This window comes from Sesamum indicum, linkage group LG10 (assembly GCF_026168435.1).
Source record: "Sesamum indicum cultivar Baizhima isolate 11 linkage group LG10, ASM2616843v1, whole genome shotgun sequence".
In the NCBI taxonomy this organism is placed as follows: domain Eukaryota; kingdom Viridiplantae; phylum Streptophyta; class Magnoliopsida; order Lamiales; family Pedaliaceae; genus Sesamum; species Sesamum indicum.
This window is the reverse complement of record NC_142666.1, coordinates 7,861,947-7,868,890: the sequence shown is the minus strand read 5'-3', so window position 1 is coordinate 7,868,890 and position 6,944 is coordinate 7,861,947. Positions and strand designations below refer to the sequence as shown.

The 6,944-nt window shown below is 35.6% G+C and overlaps 1 long non-coding RNA gene across 1 annotated transcript; it reads right to left on the bottom strand.

Moving 5' to 3' along the window:
- Positions 1–684: 684 nt before the first annotated feature.
- On the bottom strand, positions 685–4,422 carry LOC148786596 (uncharacterized). The gene is made up of 4 exons (XR_016067929.1): positions 4,044–4,422; positions 3,868–3,948; positions 3,244–3,445; positions 685–3,063 (listed from the first exon to the last, which is right to left on the bottom strand). It is a non-coding gene; the product is annotated as an uncharacterized LOC148786596 (long non-coding RNA).
- Between the last annotated feature and the right edge of the window lie 2,522 nt (positions 4,423–6,944).

Sequence of the window (6,944 nt, the reverse complement as noted above, 5' to 3'; positions counted from 1 at the left end):
TCGACGAAGCATTTCGACAACTTCGTCGCAGACGCCGGTGGATGAAGTGGAAGGAGGGGTAAGAATGGTGATTAGGGTTTGTGAATAGATGTTCACAACTTTTCAGAGTTTGCCAGCGAGATGTCTATTTATATAGACACGGACTTGCAGCGTTTTATCTGCCCCAAAACGCTATGCATCTTGTCATCATTGCCTGCAGTCATATAATTAACGTGATTTGGAAAGGAGCGTTGTATATGGCGTGTTAGTCAGCAAGTTTATGGTTAATGCACAATTAAAGATGGATATAACCGTCACAATTTTGGATACAATGCAGTACTTCGTATGTGGACCGTTTTTTCTATTAAATGACAATGGGAGTTGAACAGGTAGAACACCAATTAATGTTTGATCGGGTTTGAGAAATAAAAAATAAAGAAATTTCACCAAAAATATAAAAATTAACAGGAGAAAAATACATATAATTACAATGAAGTTACAATAGCTGGCAAATATCTAATAGGTTTCCGTTAGTTCATTCATTACATAAACTTCTACATCAATAAAGCCGCCAGGAATAATAGTTACAGGTGGACCACAAAACCTATACAACCCATGCAATCATATAGAAAAATACAAACCGACCTGCAACTGTCATGAACAAACATTCCTAGCCTAATACCCATTAATGCATTATAAGCCTACTAAAAAGAAAAGTAGAATAACATTCAACGGAATGAGAAAATATTGCAAAATACAACATTGTTCCCGACAAAAATCCGCATATTTTTTAATACATCATTAGATATATATATCAACACATATATATACGTATATAGCATAATATTTTATAAAAGATCCCATGCAATTCAGACAACCACTTGTAGACGAGCTTCTTCCTTCAACTTAGAAAACCACCTTCGACGACATGTCACCTTCGATCCCACAAACTTCTACTGCCTCAATCTTCCTTCTTTACCGGAGTGCGGTTTGATGCCGAGGAGCTCGCTTCTGAAGAAATCCTTGCAGCTACTGGGCTCTCACATGGCTTAATTATGAATTTCTGTTCAGCGATTGGCACACCAGGGAGTGGCTGCATGGAATCCGCGTCATCCTCGCAACTGTAGAAATCGTCCACAAAATTCCAAAGGGAAGAGGTCGAGGTCGTGCTATTAGAGATATACCCGTAAGGACACGGGTCTTTCTGTAGATCCCCCGGAGATTCGGTTCCTTCAACGTCGCCATCATGAGTAGGTTGTTCCTTGGACTCCGCTTCATTGTCTTGTGCAGCTTCATCGTCAGCAGAAACAGTGTCGGAGTCAACCGGTTGAGCGAACAGCTTACATAAGTCAGTCCACATGTCTTCGTACGCATTGACATAGCATTTGCCGATGCGAGATTCATATAACGAATAAGTTGTTTATCATCAACAACAAAAGAAAAAATGCACAGTCTTGTATGTAATATACTAATATAAAACCATGTACATACAAACATTAAAAATAACAAATTACCTTGCAGAATTCCTTCCACGTTGAGTCGACCGCAGTTATGAATCGAAGCCAACTGTTATGGACAACATCCCGGCGGGCAATCAGCTTCCTGAACACCTCATGTCTCTCACGAAGGAAGTTAAGGACATATTTTCCCCAACCAAAATCAATCTTGCCTCCGTGACATTTTTGCACCTCCTCCAATGCATCAGTTATTGCAAACTTGTTCTCACGATCAGGGTGAAATCGTCCTTTCTTGGCATGATACAACAATTTACTAACAAAAGTTTTTTCCATATATTTGGTCCACTTGGTACAATAAAACACATATCTTTGATAGTAGAATCCATACCACATCATTAACTATCTTTGGCAAAAATAAGATGGTTGGGCATAAAGCTAAAGGTGATTTATGCAAAAAGGGGCAGTTTACGATGTTGCCATGAGTTGGGTTCATCAAAACGCTCACATTTATAGTGCAAAGTTAGGCACTGTGATATGATGTGCTAGCCAATAACATGCAAAAACTGTACATATATGCCTTGTTGACACTTAGTACGTCCACGAAATACTTTGAAATTAATGCGTCTGTTGTATTAAATAAGGGTAGATGGATTTAATTAACTTCTTAATTCTGTCAGCTTCACCCGATTTGTTACGCCCTAAGTGGTAAATGCATATGTAGCGGATCTAAAAAAAGGGATCCCGCCGCCACTTTCTTAACATCGCATCAAACTGAAGACTCTCCTCAGGTCCCCAATTAATGATGTAAGTGCTACATTCAATTAAGAAGTAGTTGGGCAAGGGGCAGTTGGAGAAGTAATGCCTGTACAGACATTAAATCCGGAAGTGAGGGAAGAGTAGAGCTTTTTGGAAGAAGTTAATGTGGAAATAGTTTTATATATATGATGTTAAGTAATGTAGCATTCACCATAAATGAATGTGTTCCTTTATTTAGTAGGGAGTCCAGTAATATAATATACAATGTAGCCATAACACATGACTCATATGTAAAACGAAAAACATGTATGGGTTGCGACATTTATGCATAAATGTAAACTATATCTGGTATGCATATGAGCTGTAAATATATATATGGTGCAAAAGAGATAAACAGGCGGACAAAGCACATCATTATTCTTCTGGCAGGTGAGCATAATGACAACAGGATACAGGAAAAAAATATATGATTTTAGAGCATGTCCAGTACAACATCAAGTAGGCAAACAAACTTAAAACTGCCAGATTTAGGAGCACTTACTTTGTCAGATTGGCGCATGGCACAATGAACATTGCCTACATTAAAGCGTCGATGCATACTGTCATTAACATACCAAAAATAAACAGTACGAGGAATTAAACAAAGTTAGACATAAAGCATAATACAAATAGTCACCAGCCAAACAAATATTAAGATGAATAAATAATTTCTTAATGTATAACGGCGAGTCTCCTTGACTTGTACAAGTACATTTAAACTTTTCATCCGACTTTCATATTCAGAAATTCTGTTCAACAGTCCAGGAATAATCTCCTTAGACCTGCGGCATATTGGGGGGTCAACCCATTGGAATGTACCGCAGTATTGTCCCTGCCAAATAAGAACAGTATGTCAGCCAAATAAGAACGGTATGTCATGTATATTTACATATCCTCGATAATGGAAGATATACGAATGTAGGGAGAAATCATGTACGCTCTAAAGCGTAGACGAATTATCCACAATACATTTTTGGCACAATTTAAATACTGAATTTATTGATTAACAAACCTCATTGCCCGGGCACCCGCGAAATCTTCTACCTGGGTTAAGGGAGGTCCATGAAGTGCGTACGACCACATCCTTACCACAATAGCGAAAACGCAGAAGTTGGTCGTTTGTGGCAGAGGAACGGTGCCTACTACCCGTTCTACCATCGGATACGTTACTACTAAAATCGTACTTTGAAGTAGGGGTCTCCATGTATGTTTCCCTATGGAAGCAAAGTGAAAGGAAGCATTAATTCTTTGAAGGAACTGAATTGTAATATAAGCTTACGGTAATAGTAACAAATATTATTCATAGGTTTTGCCAATTGACATGGACGGCAATAATCAAATTCATCCAGTAATTACAGTCGTGGATAAACTTCATTTTTAAGGAATAGAACAAATGCATTAGACGGATGACATTACAGTTTTACCAGTTGTAATTAAGAATAAATAAAAAAATCTAGGCAATTCAATTGCAGAAAATTGAGGTAACGGCAGCAGAAAAGAAAGATATGCGATGTAGTAGCCGTACCTTCTCACAAAGAAAATTGAAAAAACATTTTCCGAATGAGAACAGCGGACAGAAAGGAGAGTAAAGAAATTGAAGCTAGGGGAAGAAGTTGCTTTGGGAATAATTGTTAACCTCAAACTATTATGTGAGCAAGGCTTTTAAGAACCCACCGGATTAGCCTCCTGCACGAGATGATCGGTCACTTGATAAACCCTAGAACAACAAAATACGGCTTCGTCATTACATTTTATGATGTAGGAATATTTTGTACCAGAATGGGGGTAATGACTGGGTGACGGTTAACTTACCCAAAATATGGAGGTTGGCGTCTTAGTTTCGAAGGAATCGGCCGGAATCTCGGGCTTTCCCGCAAAACGCCTAAAACTCAGATGTAGGGAAAAGGGGGGAGAGAGAAATGAAGAATGGATGAGCTGACCAAGTAATTTCGGTTGATTGTAGGGGACAAAAAGGTAAACTTGTTGGCAAGTCCCGTAGATAATCCCGGCGAAACAGCTGCATAAGGATATCTTCCCATCTCATCTCTGCGTAGTAAACGTACCATTGCCTTGTCCAATAGTATGCAATCCCATTAAAAATCCAGAATGAATCCCACGATCGGATTGGGGATCCCATTAGGTAAACATGGCCAAAGAATATAGATGTAGATACTGGATAAATATAGATATTGATATAGAATGGAAATAGATAGATAGTTATAGATATAGAATATAGATAAATAGATATAGATATAGTATATATATATGGCAGATATTTCACTCCTCTCCCCTAAAATTTATTGTAATTACACATAAACTTCCGGTAGTTTAAAAAATTATATTTAATATAGTTGATGTTTGCTTCCGTATAACAAATAAGTCCCTCCATTAGTCAAAATTTTCTAAATTACTTTATATTTACAAAAAAAATAAATGAAAATATTTACCATTAACTGACTTGTTACTAACTTATTACAAGTCAAATAAATCTTTTGTGATTAAATTACCCGTATAACGAAGTTATACCTCTTCACATGCAGTAATATGTGAAGATATATAAGGGTAATTCAGTTATAAGTAATAAACCAATCAAAGTCACTGTTGAATTTTTAACCATTGTTTTTGTTAATATCAAATTCGTTGAATTTTAACTAATAAAGGGGGTTTATTTATTAGACAAACCCAAATCTTCATATATATTAGTTAATATATAAATTACACTTGACACTTAGACACGTGGCACGTGCATGTGTATCCCACGAAATAAAATAATATTTTATTTTATTTCTATGTTAAAAAATTATGATTTATAAGATTTTAATCTCTTATAAAAGTTGCAAATAATAAAAAGTATTTTTACTGAAATAAGATGACTTTTCTGAAAATATAGAAACAAAGTTAAAGCTGCAACTTCAAAAGTTTTTTTTTTTTAGAAGCATCTAATCAGAAAAGATGTTTTTATTGAAAGGTTGTGACTTTTGGATTGAAGAGATGCAAATTGAATGGCTGCATACTTTTTGAAAAGACAGTTAAATATCTATATATAAAAATGAAATCAAGTGCTAGTAAAATACACTTCATATTCATCAGTTCTTCAATTGATAGTTTTGTCTTTCGAGTTCTTCTTGAATGAAGGCTTTTGAAATTGTTGTTCGGCAAGCATCGGTTAGTTTTGTCATATCTTAGAAGTGAGTTTGCTTAACCCGTCTGCAGCTATGTAATGGGGGAAAATTTCACCTCAAGGACAATGAAATCACGCTTCAAAACCTCTTCAATATTCATATATTTTCAACATTCTTAATTAAAAGTTATTACTATGCTATTGAGATAGAGCCTGGTTCGAGCATTGGTATTAAGATGATGAATCAAGAGTTTGTGAAATTAAACTGTTTCGATGGAACAAATTACCCATATTGAAAAGACAAGATCATGTTCTTGTTAACTTTTCTGAAGAGTGCCTATGTAATGGACGTTAATCAGCCTACTAAACAACCAAAAGAAGATGATGCTGATCAAATTAAGGCAGCCCGCATCAATCGAGGAGAAGATGAGTTACTATGTCGTGGTCATATTTTGAACGCGTTGTCTGATCATCTGTTTGACTTGTATTCATCAATCAAGTCACCTTTGGAAATATAGAATGCTTTTGAGCAGAAATACAATAACGAAAAACAAGATACAGATAAGTTTCTCACTATGAAGTACTTTGAATTTGCTATGCGTGATGGTATTTCTATTATGGATCAAGTGCATGAAATGCAAATTTATGTTTCTAAACTTAAAGATTTAAAGATTGAAATTCCAGAGGCAATACAAGTAAGGGCAATTATTGCTAAACTTCCTCTAAGTTGGAACAATTACCGAAAGAAGTTGTTACATTCTACAAAAGATTTTTTTGTTGATCAATTATTGAAACATCTATGTATTCAAGAGAAAACTCGAATTCGTGATAAGATGCATTAAGTGCAGTCAAATTCCAAAGTGAACTATGGTTAAAAAATGAACAAGAATACCAATCTAAATGGTGTGGGAAAGAAAAGAAAATCTTTTGACAGTGATTCCAACAAAAGGCATGTCACATGTTACAATTGTGGATTGAAAGTGCATATCAAGAAAGATTGTCGCTTCAGAAAGAAACAAAAGAAAGAAGGAATGCCTAATGGTCAAGTGGTTGAAAGCAATGTTGAAGAAATTATTGCAATGGTTTCAAACTTGCACATTTCACTTAATTGAATATGACGGCAACAGTTAAGTCATTTGATTGGTGGTACCATTCTGGAGCTACCGTTCATGTTTGTAAAAATAAGAATCAATTCAAACACTATGAAGATGTTGTAGAAGGACAACAAGTTCTGATGGAAAATGCTAATACAACAACAGTTTTCGGCAAAGGAAATGTTAAAGTGCAGTTTACATCTGGAAAGAAGCTGTTTTTAACTAACGTTCTTCACGTTCCAGAAATTCACAAGAATCTGGTGTCTACTGCTATCTTGTCCAAGAAAGGCTTGAAGACAATGATCGAGGCTAATAAACTAATTGTGACAAAGAATGGAGAGTTTGTTGGAAAGGGATACTATTGTGATGGAATGTTCAAATTATGTACTACTATGAATGTTAGGAATAAAATTAATAATCTGCTTATGTACTCTAGTGTTCTTCATCTTCTTTATTGCATAGAAGATTAGGGATGACGTGAATTTCCGTTATTTAGGT